We start from the raw sequence: 17,235 nt of genomic DNA on the forward strand, positions 1-17,235 counted from the left end.
CGGTGTTATTGCTAAACATTGGTTAGATTTGTCCTCTAAAAGATAGTCTGATGATTTGTCTTCTCCTGACTTTGCTTCTTTTATGCATTCATCGATGATATCCATGAAGTAACATGTATCTTCTATTGCAGGTGCTTTCAAGAATTGGGAAAGAATGAATTCAATTTTCTCTTCACCTACTTCGAAGGTGAGTCGTCCTCGTTTTACGTCTATGATTGCACCGGCAGTTGCTAAGAACGGTCTTCCTAGTATAATAGGTGTAATATCATCTTCTCTAATGTCCATAATTGTGAAGTCAGTGGGAATGTAAAACTGACCTATGCGTACGGGAACGTTTTCAAGGATTCCTACAGGATATTTGATGGAACGATCTGCTAATTGCACAGACATTTTGGTCGGTCTTAATTCTCCCATTTCCAGTTTCTTACATATGGATAAAGGCATAACGCTAATTCCGGCTCCTAAATCGCATAAGGCTTTGTCGATGACAAATTTTCCTATGTGACAGGGTATAGAGAAACTACCCGGATCCTTGAGTTTAGGGGGCATGTTTTGGATTATAGCGCTACATTCGGCAGGGAGTGTAACGGTTTCGCTATCCTCAAGTTTCCTCTTATTAGAAAGGATTTCTTTTAAGAATTTAGCATATGAGGGCATCTGCATAATAGCTTCGGTAAACGGAATTGTAACGTTTAATTGCTTAAGGAGATCGACAAATTTTCTAAATTGGCCTACATCTTTGGTTTTAACAAGCCTTTGAGGGTAAGGTATAGGTGGTTTGTAAGGTGGTGGAGGTACATAAGGTTCCTTCTTTTCTAGGGTTTCCTTATTACTCTCTTCCTTTTCCTTAGGTTCACTTTCCTCAGTAGATTTCTTAGGGCTTTGGTTTTCTATCCTTGGGTCAGACGGTCCTTCCACTTCCGTTCCACTTCTTAATATAATTGCATGAGCTTGGCTTCTCGGATTGGGTTGGGGCTGTCCAGGGAATGTACCAGTTGGGGCAGCAGTAGGTGCTTGTTGTTGAGCTACTTGAGATATTTGTGTTTCTAGCATTTTGTTATGGGTAGCCAAGGCATCTACTTTGCTTGCTAGTTGTTTAAGTTGTTCGCCAGTGTGTATGTTCTGGTTTAAGAAATCTTTATTGGTTTGTTGTTGGGAAGCTATAAAGTTTTCCATCATGATTTCCAAGTTGGATTTTATAGGGGTATTATTGTTAGGATTCTGTTTCTGATATCCCGGAGGTATAGATGGGGCTTGATTTGGAGACTGTCCAGGTGCGTATAAAGCATTATTACTCTTATATGAAAAGTTTGGATGGTTCTTCCAATTTGGGTTATAGGTATTCGAATAGGGGCTTCCTTGAGCATAGTTTACTTGCTCTGCTTGGATTCCAGTCAAGAGTTGACATTCCGCAGGAGTGTGGCCTTGGATTCCACAGACCTCGCAATTCTGAGTTATAGCAACCACGGCGGCTGGAGGTGATACATTTAAACTTTCAATTTTCTGGACCAAAGCATCCACTTTTGCATTGACGTGATCAAGGTTACTTATCTCGTACATGCCAGTTTTCGGTTGAGGTTTTTCCACCGTTGTTCGTTCGGTTCCCCACTGATAGTGGTTTTGGGCCATGCTCTCGATAAGCTGGTAAGCATCAGCATAGGGTTTGTTCATTAGTGCACCACCTGCAGCGGCGTCTATTGTTAACCTTGTATTGTATAAGAGACCATTATAAAATGTGTGAATTACTAACCAATCTTCCAAACCATGGTGTGGGCAAAGTCTCATCATGTCTTTGTATCTTTCCCATGCTTCGAAAAGAGACTCGTTGTCTTTCTGTTTAAATCCGTTTATCTGGGCTCTTAACATAGCTGTTTTGCTTGGCGGAAAATATCGGGCAAGAAAAACTTTCTTCAACTCGTTCCATGTGGTGACTGAGTTGGAAGGAAGTGATTGAAGCCATCTTCTAGCGCTATCTCTTAATGAGAAAGGAAAAAGACGAAGTCGAATTGCCTCTGAAGTGACACCATTAGCTTTAACAGTATCAGCGTATTGAACAAATACGGATAAATGAAGGTTTGGATCTTCGGTAAGATTTCCAGAGAATTGGTTCTGTTGCACAGCCTGCAACAGCGAAGGTTTAAGTTCAAAGTTGTTTGCTTCGATTGCGGGCGGAGCAATACTTGAATGCGGTTCATCTTGCGATGGAGCGGCGTAATCTCTAAGAGCACGAGCTGGTTCTGCCATCTCGGGTATCGAAGGAAAAATGTTTTTGAAATCAGGAAGGTCTACAGGAGGGAGATTGTTCGCAGCACGATATTCCCGAATTCGCCGTAAGACTCGGAGATATAGTTCGATATCGTTGATTCGTAAATAGAGCGGTTCGCCTTGTGAGCGAGTGCGTGGCATACAAATCAACGAAAGAAAGAAAATAGAAGAAAAAGAAACCTTAGTCTCTACAGCGTAACGGAAGAGTTACGATATCGATTGAATAAAAGTCCCCGGCAACGGCGCCAAAAACTTGATCGCTCGACTGGGTGAGTCGAGAATGGGATACAAACTGCAAGTGCACAGTTCTATCGCGTAGTTTTAAAAGATATCGATCCCACAGGGACTTATGAATCGATATACCGTTATCTAAGGTTACTACGTAAATCTAAGGTGAAAATGTTTGATTGTTTGGGGAAAAACTAAGAGCTAAACTAATATCTAGATTAAATATTAATGAAACGGATATCGGTATGTAGTTCGTCAAAACTAGGGAATCAAGTCTTTGTCGGTTTCTTGGTTTTAAAATGAATCGTTTCGGTTAACTTTATTGGTTAAAGGTTTTATCTCAAACTCTCGCTCTGTTGAATAAACCATGATTTTATATTAATGTAGCTGTCACTTATAATTAAGTCAAAAACCATATTTTGAAAACAATAAAGTTGCAGAAACTCCTTTTAAGAAAATACTGACCGTTTTAAACACCCTTATCTCAAACTCTCGCTCTGTTGACTTAGGTTATATAATCAAATCCAAATGCTTAACTCTCGTCCTCACATTCAATCTTTAAAAATACTTTTTGGAAAAGGTCAGAATTTAATTAACTCTAAAACTTGCTCTCGCCCTGATCTAGAATTAATGCCTAACTTACACTGTCCAGTTAAAATCTCAAACTCTCGCTCTATTGATTTTAACTTCTTTATGTCTTTTACTTTTGTAAAAAATCTTGTTATTAAACCTGTAAGTTGAGACCGTAAAAAGATTGATTTTGATTTTAAGTTTAGATAGACCGACTCAGTCTTGATCCCTTATTCTGCTTACTTTACATACCGATACCTAGGCAAATTAGCCAGACATGCTAAATAAATAAGAATTTATATCATGCATAAACAGACTCATTCCAGGCAGATAATATAGATAAATAATAAAACAAAATATTAAATAATGATTAAAGAACCTGAATGCGTAATACAATAGTCTTGAACACTCCACCACAAGCCGGTAGGATTTGTTCTTGGATTCTTCAATTAAACAGTAAATTAAATCAAGGAAATAAAACTGGAATATAACGTAAGGTTAAATCCGGTATAAAGTTGCACAATAGTTTCCGGTGTAGAAACTATTATGCGAAAAATATCTAAAAGCTAAAACGGGAAAGGTAAATTTGCAAGGGAAAAAGAATGTAAAGCTTGCAAAAGAAATAAATAAAATAAACAATGCTGGAAAAGAAAAATAAGCAAAAGCTAAAACAGAAGGTTTGAAAAGCTTCGGCAGAGTAGACGGCAAAAGAGGGGAGAGGAAGCGGAACCCTTTTAGGTTTCTAATGTAGCTATTTATAGTAGTGCTTCTAACTGCTTTTGTTTCCCACGAGTCTTCAGCATGGCTAAATACACGGCGTGGGCATAGGACACGAACTCTCTCAACGTCTCTTCAATTCTTCTGAGGGCGTGACTTGCGCCAAAAAGCTAGTGGAATGGTGTGACGCTCGTCACACCATGTGTGACGCTCGTCACAGGGGTGCTTTTAGTGTGACGCTCGTCACAACCCTTGTGACGCCCGTCACAGGCACAACGTGCGCTTTCTTTGGGCTGGGCTTGGTCTTTGATATTTGTTTCCTTTTTACTCCTTTCTACACCTCCTTTTCTTCCCTTTTTCACTTTTGCTTCAAAATGGATACCTGACATAAATAGCAAGGAAATACTGCATAATATCTGATAAAATGAGATAAACTAAAGTAAATGATAATATAATCTAATTGAATTAAGTCTTAAAATGTGATATAATTTCGTGTTATCAGTAGTCGGGTGTGTATTCCGGATGTTACTAAGCTTAAGAAGAGTATTCTGGAGGAAGGACATCGTAGTGGCTTGAGTATTCATCCTGGAGCTACGAAGATGTATCATGATTTGAAGAAGTTATTTTGGTGGCCGGGAATGAAAAGAGAAATTGCGAGTTTTGTTTATTCCTGTTTGACTTGTCAGAAGTCAAAGATTGAGCATCAGAAGCCGTCTGGGCTAATGCAACCGTTGGCTATTCCAGAGTGGAAGTGGGATAGTATCAGTATGGATTTTGTTTCTGGGTTGCCGAGGACAAATAAGAACTTTGAAGCCATTTGGGTGATTGTTGACAGATTGACAAAGTCGGCTCATTTCATTCCGATCAGAATGGATTATCCGTTAGAGAGATTAGCCGAGTTGTATATTGAGAAGATTGTAAGTTTGCATGGTATTCCGTCGAGTATTGTTTCGGACAGAGATCCTATATTTACATCAAAGTTTTGGGAAGGTTTGCAGAAGGCTTTGGGAACTAAGCTGAGATTGAGTTCTGCATATCATCCGCAGACTGATGGTCAGACTGAGAGGACGATTCAGTCATTAGAAGATCTTTTGAGGGCTTGTGTTCTGGAAAAAGGAGGTGCTTGGGATTGTTATTTACCTTTGATTGAGTTTACCTACAACAATAGTTTTCATTCGAGCATTGGTATGGCACCGTTTGAAGCTTTGTATGGTAGAAGATGTCGGACACCGTTATGTTGGTATGAGTCCGGTGAGAGTGTTGTGGTTGGACCGGAGATTGTTCAACAGACTACAGACAAGATTAAGATGATTCAGGAGAAGATGAGGATTGCTCAGAGTCGTCAGAAGAGTTATCATGATAAGAGGAGGAAGTCACTTGAGTTCCAAGAGGGAGATCATGTGTTTCTTCGTGTTACTTCGATAACTGGTGTTGGTCGAGCTTTGAAGTCAAAGAAGTTGACACCTCGATTTATTGGTCCTTATCAGATTTTGGAGAGGATAGGGGAGGTAGCCTATCGTGCCGCTTTACCGCCGTCGCTTGCGAATTTGCATGAGGTTTTTCATGTGTCTCAGTTGAGGAGGTACATCCATGATCCGTCGCATGTAGTCCAAGTAGATGATGTACAGGTGAGAGATAACCTGACTGTTGAGACATCACCTATGAGGATCGAGGATCGAGAGTTGAAGCAGTTGCGGGGTAAAGAGATTGCCTTGGTGAAGGTAGCTTGGGGAGGACCAGCAGGTGGCAACGTGACTTAGGAACTGGAGAGTAAGATGAAGGAGTCTTACCCAGAGTTGTTCGCTTGAGGTATGTTTTCGAGGACGAAAACTCTTTTAGTGGGGGAGAGTTGTAACACCCCGATAATAATAAAATAATTATTTAAATTGAGTTAATAAGTTATTTATTAATTTAGTTAAATAATTGGAAATTTTATTATTATTATTTTTGGATTATTATTATTATTCAGAAAATATATATAAGTTGGAAATAAGGAAAAAGAATCCCATTTGGTAAAAAGAAAGTTTCACGTGAAACAGAGAAACGATCGTGAAAGAGGAAAAGGGCAAAGAGACAGAGCAAGGGCTGAAGGTTGAAGAGAGAAAAACTTGGAGCTCAAAGAATTGCCGGATTAATCAGGTAAGGGGGGTTTATCGTCGATTAATGGGTATTATGGGATAATATGTGATGGGTAGTGATAAGCCGTTAATTTGACCCTAATTGGGATTGTTGATGCTGAAGAATTATATTGGATAAATTGTATTTAGACTGTAATTGAATCTGTGTTTGGGTTAGTTGTGAAATTCCGAACGTATAGCTTTTTACGGAATCGGAATCGGAGGTCCGGAAGTCCTCCAACGGCGGAAAATGCGGAGAATTCTGCATTCTGCCTTGTGTTAGCGCAGGAGCTGCTGTTTTGTCTGCGTTAACCGGTTAACCCAGGGTGTTAACCGGTTAACACTGTTATAATTGGTGAAAATGTGCTGTTTTGCCTGCGTTAACCGGTTAACCCAGGGCGTTAACCGGTTAACGCTGTTGCGTTTTGCCAGAAAATGTGTTTTTGCCTGCGTTAACCGGTTAACCCAGGGCGTTAACCGGTTAACACTGTTGCAGAGTGGAAAAATTGACTTTTTAATGTTGTGTACATAATTGAGAGTTGGCCTATGTTGGCGTATGATGTAATAGGGATTAGATCCCGCTGTTTTGAGCAGTATCGGTATTAGTAGAGTGTGCTAATACTGTGTTTAATTGATTTACATGATAATGATGTGTTGATACATGTGTTGATGATGTATGATGATATGCATACTGACGTGAATGTATATATTATGCATGTATGTGTGAATGGACTGTTGTATGGCTTAGAGTGTGAGCATATGTCTATTCTTGAATTGTTGTTGATGTTGCATTGCTAGATGATTAGCGTGCATGGCATAGCCTCTGGGGCTGTAGCTAATTCCCATGGTGAGGAATTAGTGAGTGAATCATTGTGGATTTGTTGTTGGTGTTTGCATACTAGATGATTAGTGTGCATAGTCTAGCCCTTGGGGTTGTAGCTAATTCCCATGGTGAGGAATTAGTGAGTGAGTCATTAGATCTCAAATGAGTGGGACTAGTGAGCTTAGTAGCCGCATCTGGATTGATCGGTGAGCTTGAACTATATGTTCAAGGATAGTCGGTACCGCATGTGTTGAGTCTCATTGCATAATGTATGTATGGCGTATAATATGAATGGATGTATTCCAATATTATACGTGTATTTGTGTTGTTGTAGAGTATGATTTGAGATTATACTTGTGTGTGATGGAATGTTGAGTATGATGTGAGCTGATGTGCTGTTACTGATTGTATGTTGTGATTAGGGTGATTAATGTGTTAAATTACTTAACATGACATTATATTCTATAATGCTTATTATATTGATTGAGGAACTCACCCTTACAACTATTTTTCAGGTAACGAGAAATGAGTTGAGTAGAAGCGAATGCTCGGAGTCTAGTGTAGTCTCCTTAGTGGGTCGTGCTCTGATAGATGTAACATCGGGATGGGATGTTTACCTTGTTGAATAATTTACATGTGAATGTTACATGTTTTACATGATTGAGGAGATCTCTATCCGTTGCGTTTTATGCAAATGTTTATGTTTTGAATTAATAAAAGAGCATGACCGTTATATGGTTGAATGGTGTGAATATTATGTGTGACACCCTTGCATGGCATAATTACTCTGAATTGTTATATGTTTATTATTTTTAATTAAATATTTGGGGTATTTTAGAAGGGTGTTACACTCTGCCCGGGGCAAATGGATAAGCTTTGTAGAGGCCCCTTATGTTTCAATGACTTACTTATCAATAAATTGCATTTTATTTTCAATTAAGATCTATTTCATTTCATTTCAAGTTTTTCAAAAATGGCAATATCTTTTCATTCACTCTCATCCCTCTCAATACAAAAGATAATAATAAATAAAAATCTTCCTCGTGCAGATTAATAAAGAACCTATTGAAAATGACACTGACATAATCCCTTACAACTTTGAATTCCCAATTAACCAAGCGGGAGAAGGCGATGAGGACGATTGTGAGCTTCCTGAAGAGTTAGCTAGACTGTTAAATCAAGAGGATAAAGAAATTCAACCTCGCCATGAACTCGTGGATGTGATAAATCTAGGAACCGAAAAAAATAAGAAAGAGGATAAAGAAATTCAACCTCGCCATGAATATGCAGATGTGTTTGCTTAGTCGTATCAAAATATACCAAGGCTAGACATGGACATCATCGTACACAAGCTACTGCTCAAACCAGAATGCCCATCAGTTAAGCAAAAAATAAGAAGAACCAGACCATACATGTCTCTCAAGGTCAGGGAAGTGGTCAGAAAGCAGCTCGACGCATGGTTCTTAGCCGTTGCAAAATAACTGGAATGGGTAGCTAACATTGTGCTAGTTTTGAAGAAATATGGTAAGGTCAGAATGTGTGTGGATTATCGAGATTTGAATAAAGAAAGTCCTAAAAACGGCTTTCCACTACCATACATCGATGTACTGGTAGATAACACCACTCAATTCTCAGTATTCTCATTCATGGACGGATTCTCTGGTTATAACCAGATAAAGATAGATCCCGGAGACATGGAGAAAACCATGTTTATCACCCCTTAGGGCATATTTTGTTATAAGGTAATTACTTCCGGACTAAAGAATGTCGGGGCAACATATCAAAGGGAAATGGTGACTCTCTTCCATGATATGATGCTTAAAGAAATAGAGGTTTACATCTACGACATGATTTCCAAATCACAAACTGAAGAGGATCACATAATCAATCTACAAAAGTTGTTTGATCGCTTAAGGAAGTTCAAGTTGTGCCATAATCAATCATATCTCACAGCCACATGTGAACCAATCTTCAAGTTGCTCAGGAAAAATCAAGCCATCGAGTGGAATACAGATTTTCAAAGGGCCTTTGATAAAATCAAGGAATATTTACAATAGCCATATATCTTAGTACCACCGGTTCTAGGGAGACCATTTGTCATGTATCTAACGGTACTTGGCAATTCTATGGGATGTGTATTAGGGAAACAAGATGAGACCATAAGAAAGAAACACACAATCAACTACCTAAGCAAGAAATTTACCGATTGTGAATCCTGATATTCGCTCTTGGATAAAACTTGTTATGCTCTAGTCCGGGCCGCTCGACGTTTGAGACAATACATGGTATGTCATACTACTCTATTGATATCCATAATGGATCATATCAAATATATCTTTGAAAAGCTTACAGTAACTGGGAGAACATCCCGATGGAAGATGCTATTAACAAAGTATGATATCCAGTATGTCACACAAAAAGCTATAATGGAGTGTGCTAGCGGATTATCTCGCACATCAGCCAATAGGAGATTATCAACCTATATAGTTTGACTTCCCTGGCGAAGATATTATGGTAATAATGGATTGTGAGACATTGGGTCCCAATGAGGGACCCAAACTTGGATCACGATGGGAGCTGGTATTCGATGGTGCTTCAAATGTAATCGGACATAGAATTGGAGTTGTCATAACCTCCCCAACAGGGTACCATATTCCTTTCATGGCTAGGTTATGTTTTACTTATACTAATAACATTCCAAAATATGAGGCGTGTATCCTAGGGATTGACGAAGTCATTGACCTGAGAATCAAGATCCTAGAAGTATATGGAGACTCAAATCTCATCATCAATCAAATCAATGGAGAATGGGAGACCCATAATGCTAAACTACTTTGGTACTAAGACCATATCCGGAAGATGATCACCTACTTTGACGAGATTACCTTCCACTATATTCCTCGGGAGGAGAACCAACTAGTAGACGCCTTGGACACCTTATCATCCATGTTCAAAGTCAAATGGCACAACGAAGCACTGACTATACAAATTCAACGTTTAGATGAGCCAACTTATTGTGTAGCACTGGAGGTAAAAGTTGATAATAAACCATGGTTTCATGACATCAAATAATTCCTCAAGAAACAGGAATACCCTGCAAATGACTAAAGTGGGGACAAGAAAACACTCAGAAGATTGGCTGCCCAATTCTTCCTCAACGGGGATGTACTGTACAAAAGGAATCATGACATGGTCTTACTCGGGTATTTGGATGGATATGAAACAGACATGCTTATCAAAGAGATTCACGAAGGATCCTTTGGCACTCACGCCAATGGACATTCCATGGCTAAGAAAATTCTCAGAGCGAGATATTATTGGTTGACTATGGAGACCGACTACTTCAAGTACGTCAAGAAGTATCACAAGTTCCAGATTTATGCAGACAAAGTACACGTGCCACCTACCCCCTTGAATATCCTGACTTCTCCATGGCCTTTCTCTATGTGGGGTATAGACATAATCGGGATGATCGAGCCAAAAGCTACGAATGGACACTGTTTCATACTAGTTGATATCGATTAATTCACCAAGTGGATAGAAGCAGCTTCTTACATCAACGTGGCAAGGTAAGTAATCATGTGGTTCATCAAAAAGGAGATCATTTATCGCTACGGGGTTCCTAACAAAATTATCATAGATAATTGGTTGAATCTAAACAACAAAGTGATGGATCAGTTATGCGAGAGTTTCAAAATTGAACACCATAACTCGTCACCTTATCGACCAAAGATGAATGACACGGTAGAAGTGGCCAACAAGAACATCAAAAAGATTATCCAAAAGATGGTAAAAATCTATACAGATTTGTATGAGATGCTTCCTTTGCACTACAGGGACATGGAAAATAAAAATTCTCATTGGGAAACATATTTTACAATGTATTTTCAATATTCTATGTAAACAATGTAATTTCAAAAAAAATAGCTTATTCACCTCGGTTTCTTCGTGATCAAGGGGATAGTTAAGCGTTTTTTTTTTACTATATTCAATGCCCTTAAACAAATATTTGTCGTCCAGAGTCTGCCATTAGTGATTCGCGTGAAACCTAAGGAACCTCCAATATAAAAGCTTGTTGAATATTGAAAATCTAACCTATATGAAATATGAAGCACTTGAAACATAAAGACGTTCGGAAAATTTCTCTAAGATGGATTGCAATAGAAGAAAATTATTTAGGTTTAAGGTTTATTTTCATAAATATTTTTTTGAGTATAAAATATATTTGAATATTGATTTTATTTATATAACCCTTATTTTGTTTTGCTTCATAATCAAATGCATGCAAAGTCTTAGAGAATATATTTGCACCAACATCTGATCTTCATTCACCTATGAAATTTGATTTTTATCCAGATCTATAGGGAATTTGATTTTTATTTTAATATTTTGTGTAAACAATGTAATATTTTGGGTAAATAATATAATATTCTTGATAAACCATATAACGATTTTCTTTTTTAAAAAAATCTTACCCTTCGGATTTATTTGTAAATCGAAAGGTAAGATAAACTAATTTTGAAAATAATAAAAGTGCAGTTGTTGAGGCTTGAACCCATGTCCATATAACTTTACCTCTTGATTTTATTTCCACCGAGGTGATAAGTGGTGAGTTTTCATATGGATGGATGAGTTGACAATGTCTTGACCATTGTTACTTTATAAATGGACCGCAAACATTCGTTACTTAATTTTTTCAGCAAATTGGACAAAAAAATATGCAATATAAAATAAAATACGCTACGTTTCCCATCGATTCTTAACTCAATCGAGGTAATAAGTGCTAAAATATAGTTGTTGGGATTCGAATGTGTGTTCTATAAATACTTTATCCCTTGGGTGTCAGCTCAACTGAGGTAATAGATGATAATAAAAAATTAAAAGGTGTTAAAGTGCAATTGTTGTGATTCAAAGGCATGTCCTTTGAATACTTTCCCCTCGATTTCCAGCTCAACCGAGGGAATATGTGGTATTTTATTTTACTTTTTAAAAAATTGACGCGTCTATGATTTACACCTCGGTTTTTTGTTGGATGAAATAAATATTTTATCATATAATATATTATTTAGAGTAGTGTTTATCTCTATAAATTTCTCTCACTAGAATAGTGACAAAAACCACATTTGTAGTGGCTCAAAAATCGAGACGGACCGAGTAATGAGAACATTATAATATCGCCCCCGAATCCGCTCCATTTATACAAGTTTGTACTTTATTATTTATATTTTGATAATTTGAAATATGAGTTCTATGGTCAATGATTTGATACTTTGATTTTTACTTTATCATTTGAAATCTGTAAAATGTATGTTTAAATTTTTTTAATATTTTTTTATTTATTATTTATATTATAATTTGATTTTGTAAATAAAAACTATTTATATTTAAAACATGTTTGCGATGGTTTTGAGGTCATGTGGAACATCATCTATCTGTCTCGTAGACGAGACCGTGGCAAAAAAAATGTTACATTAAAGAGACTCGCCTCGCACACCTCCCTATGCTCCTCATGGGTGAGGAAGTGTTGTAACTAGTATTTTTGCTAAACATTGTTTTGAGACATTCTTTCTTCACTAATTTTACTATCATAACCATCTCTCTTATATTCAAAATTAGATGTAGTATGGAATTGTGAAACTAACTTATAATTTAGTACTAAAGAGTAATTATCATGTGTACCAAATCCAAGACATGATTCAAATTCATAAGAGAAAGTCATGCTTTTTAAGAAGAGTGATACATCAACATCTCTAAACATCAATAAGCCCTATGCCCCTATCTTGCTTCCACACTCGATCAAGATATTGAACCTTGGCAGCCTTCTATGAATCACAACCAAATCTCTCAAGTGTCTACACTACCCACCACTACAACAATAATATGAACATGTTCATTTTAAAGTAAGGAAAAGAAAATAACAAGACTTGATTATAGTGGAAGTAAACCGTAAAGTAGAGTTGTCTAGTGTCCTTGTTTTCTTAAGGTCCACACGCAAAAGACTATATAGTTAAGGGATTAGTAGAGATCACACTCACACAACACAAAGGAAGAAAAATGTTATAAACAAATTACAAATCTCTAACTACTTCCACCACAAAGTTGAAACTTGGATTAAAATTTTCCAAACCGTGGAAAAATATACTTGAAAGATAAGGTGGAGTCTTACATTTTTTAACTAATACATCCATTTTAAGAAGTTCAAAGGCTATAATTAGCATTGAGTACTAATTCTATACAAGTACTAATGTAGTAATTCTTGATATTTGAAATTAATTGATTAATTACAAAGATTCTCTTTTGGTAATAAGATGGACGACCCTTCAACAACCCTGCCCCTCACTTTAATTGTGGCCAATGAACTCACTTGTAGACACATGTAGAGACATATATCTTTTCTACAAAAGTTCAAAAAACATATACCGGGACGTCACAAACTTTGTTGAAATACAGATCTAAAATCGTGGACATCGAGCATTTTAAGTCTAAATGTTGCAAGTTTTTATGTTAACCCCAACGCATGCAAAAATCTGGAAAAATCGGAAATGGACGAAACGGACATATTAGAGAATGGAATCTAAAATTTTGATTCACTTTGCAAAAAAATTACAGACAAAACAGATATGTCCGACGAACCGAACTCGTCCACACATGTCCATATATTATGCAAAAAGGTACTTATTAATTACAAGAGACTATAGTCTTATATTTAAAATTTAATGTTGTATGAGTCTTGGATGAGTGAATAGGGTCGTTGAGCATAGGCTCTGTCTGTCTCTATCGTGGTAGAAATGTATGTAATCCTAATATGAACAACCCCACTCTGCCAACTGATTTCTAGCTACTAAATGAGACACTTGGCAAAATCTTATATATTTTCTTGTTTGAAGTTTGTACTCTATTTTTTAAGATCATAGTCGACTTCTATCACGACAAAATTTTCTTGTTTCAAGTTGCAGACAATAATTCATCATTATAATTTTTGTTTCAATTATGATATTAGTAATTTTAATTTGATAATGGTTGTCTTTTACTTATGTGTAATTAAATGTGAAAATAGATCATAGCAATTGACATAACCATTTAACTAAGGTCTTGTCAGATTTATTTAAATAAAAAAATTATAGATCTTTTTATAAGTTATTTAGTTAAATATATTAGTTTAGAGACCATAAAAAAAATTATAAGCCTTTCAAACCGATTTAGTTTTAATAGTTATACATAAATAAATTATTATTATTATATTATATTTTTTACTTTATATTGAAATATAAAAGTAAAATTTAGTTATATTGGAAAACCTATAAAAATAAGTAAATTTAAGATTTAAATAATTTTTAGTCTCTATAAATTGGTGAATTTTTTATTTTGATCTCTAAATCTTTTTTTTTAAATCCCTATGTTTTATTTTCTTATTGGCGTTAATCTCTGACGTCAAAGTTTAGTTAAAAAAATCTTATGTGGCTAACTTTGTTGAGTTGGCTTTTATTTTTAAATTTTTATCATGACGCATATTATTACACATGATTCAAATATTTCCCACAAAAATAAAGTTGTAAAAATAGATTTTATAGTTTTAGTTTTAGTCCTTGTAAATTAGGGTTTCAGAAGAGGAAACATTTGTGAGTTATGTGGGAGGTGGGAGGCAATTGTGAGGAAGACGGGGTACGTGGGCGCGAAAGTGATAGACAAATCAAATACGCGTTTGAGCAAGACGATCGATGCAAAAATGTACGATTTTTACTCTAAGCGTTCATTACAGGGGAAAATTTGTTAGGGACAATATGTTATATTACCTAGGTGGACATGAACATATAGTAGACATTGATCCTGATAAGTGGAGCTTCTTTGAAGCTACTGGTATCGTGAAAGACCTTTGTCAGCTTGAGTATTTAGAATATTGGTTATGGTGGTATAATAATGAATCAGACATACATATTAGAATGGTCTGCAATAGTGATGCTAATGAGGTTTATAAATTTGTTGTTGAAATGAAATGTGTAATGGACATATATGTTGAGCATAAGGTAGTTAATGATGGTGTTGTTAATGTTGAGGAATAAGGTGGTGTTAATGATGATGGTGTTAATGTTAATATTGAGGATGGTTGTGTTGTTAATGATGATGATGGTGTTGTTAATATTGAGGATGGTGTTAATATTAAGGATGATGGTGGTGTTAATGATGAAGGTGTTGTTAATACTGAAGAAGATGAACATTAGGATAGTGATTTCAGTGATGACATTGATGATAATGACTTTGAAGCTAATGGTATATCATTTGATGATAATAAGGATAAGAGGGCTATTGGGTTGGATGATGGCTTTGACTTAATTGATAATCAATCTAAGGGGGGAAGAAAAAGGTAAAACAAATAAAAAGGAAGCACAAGAATACTCTAAAGAAATTAAGAATTAGTGATGATATTGTAGGTTCATCTAGTGGTGTTAATGATGAGATAGAAACTAATTATGCTAGTGATGAGCTTGGTAATAGTGATCCTGATGCTTTAAATCAAGAGAGTGGACCAAAATATCCTAGGTTTAAGATGGAGGAATTGAACAAGAATTACAAGTTCAAAGTGTGATTGGAGTTTGTATCACTTGATGAATTTAAGAAGACAATTACTGAATGGTCAGTATTAAATGGGAGAGAGATAAATTATGTGAAAAATGACAAAGTTAGAGTAAGGGTAGTTTGCAAGGGCAAATGTGATTTTTTGGCCCTTGTTAATAAGGTTGGGAATAAGCACACGTATAGAATGAAGAGACGGGTTGGTGCTCACACGTGTGGTAGGGTATTGAATAATAGTTCAACTAATTCCAAGTGGATTTCTAAGACTGTGGTGGCTAGGATGGTATCTCTGATTTAATCAAGATTTGTGATATTGTTTCTTACATTAGGAGTAATTACTTTGTTGGTATAACTATGAATAGGGCATGGAAGGAAAAGAAAATTGCAAAAGATTTGGTTGAAGGTGATGCAGCCAAATAATATACTATGTTGTGGAGATACTATGCATAATTAAGGAGGGTAAATTCAAGGAACAATTGTAAAATTAATGTGACAAGAGTTGGAGCAACAACATAACTAAGGTTTGAGAGTTTTTAATTTTTCTTTTATGGACTTAAGAAGGGGTTCACCATATCTTGCATATTACTCATTGGTGTTGATGTGTGTCATCTTAAGACAAAATATGGAGGGACATTATTTATTGTTGTTGGGAGAGATCCCAATAAACAATATTATCCCCTAGCTTTTGGTGTTTTTGAAACTGAAATAAAGGAGTCATGGGGGCGGTTCTTTACTTTTCTTTTGGAGGACATTGGCCAAGAAAAAAGATGGGTATTCATATCTGACCAACAAAAGTTACATTTCGTTACTGGTATTTTTGTTGGATTTCATCCCTTATACATGTTTGATTGTTGGATTGCATCCCTTATAAATGTTTGATTGTTGGGTTTCATCCCTTATACATGTTTGATTTTTGGATTTCATCCCTGATTCATGTTTCTTATGGATTGAAATTGAATTTGCAGGCTTTAATCCATGTGTTTGAAGAAATTTTTGAGAGGGTGAAGCACAATATATGTCTTGGGCATTTATATGCCAATTTAAAAAAAAATGTTTAAAGGAGTCACACAGATTAGGGACTTGATGGTGGCAGTAGCAAAGGTACCATGTATTCAAGAATGAGAAGCTAAGATGAAATAATTGAAGGGGATTAATGTGAAGGCTTGGGAGTGGCTTGCCAAAATATCTACCAGGTGTAAGCATGCATTTTCTTTCTATCCCAAATGTGATGTGCTTATGAATAATGTATCTAAAGCATTTAATAGAACAATATGAGTGGCTAGAGATAAACCAAACTTAACCATATGTGAATGTATAAGAAACTACATCATGAATAGGAATATTAGCTTAAGGGAAATAGTTGATAGGTGAAAACATAGGATAATGCCTAGACCAAAACTTAGGTTAGATAAATAAGTAGAATATGTTGGTAATTGGATTCCAAATTGGTCTGGTGAGATGATATGGCAAGATGAACATGTACATACTAGACATAGTTTCATAGTGGAAATTTAAAAATAAACGTGCACCTGTAATTTATGGGAATTAGTAGGCATACCTTGTAGACATGCAATATCTGCATTAGGTTTTAGGAACCAATGCTCTAAAGACTTTGTGGATGATTACTATTCCAAGTAAACCTATGTGGCATGATATGATTTTAATGTAAGTCCAATAAATGGACAATACATGTGGCCAGAGATTGACATTGAAGAAAAGTTACCTCCAACATACAAAAGAGAACTTGAAAGGCCAAAGAAATTGAAGAGGGTGGAACCTAATGAAGACCCTAACAAGGGAAGGACACAAACAAGTTATTGTTGCACAAATGGTGGTATACATGGACATAATGTAAGAAGTTGTACTAGTCTTGTGGTTGACCTTGAAGCTCAAAAAAGAAAGGTATTTACTTATCTACATGCTTTGTATTAGTGTTAATGTAAT

The 17,235-nt window shown here is 36.1% G+C and overlaps 1 pseudogene; it reads left to right on the forward strand.

Annotated features, from left to right (window-relative positions):
• Nucleotides 1-1,759: 1,759 nt before the first annotated feature.
• On the forward strand, nt 1,760-1,859 carry LOC127109188 (uncharacterized; annotated as a pseudogene).
• Nucleotides 1,860-17,235: the final 15,376 nt, after the last annotated feature.

Source organism: Lathyrus oleraceus, chromosome 7 (assembly GCF_024323335.1).
Source record: "Lathyrus oleraceus cultivar Zhongwan6 chromosome 7, CAAS_Psat_ZW6_1.0, whole genome shotgun sequence".
NCBI lineage: Eukaryota > Viridiplantae > Streptophyta > Magnoliopsida > Fabales > Fabaceae > Lathyrus > Lathyrus oleraceus.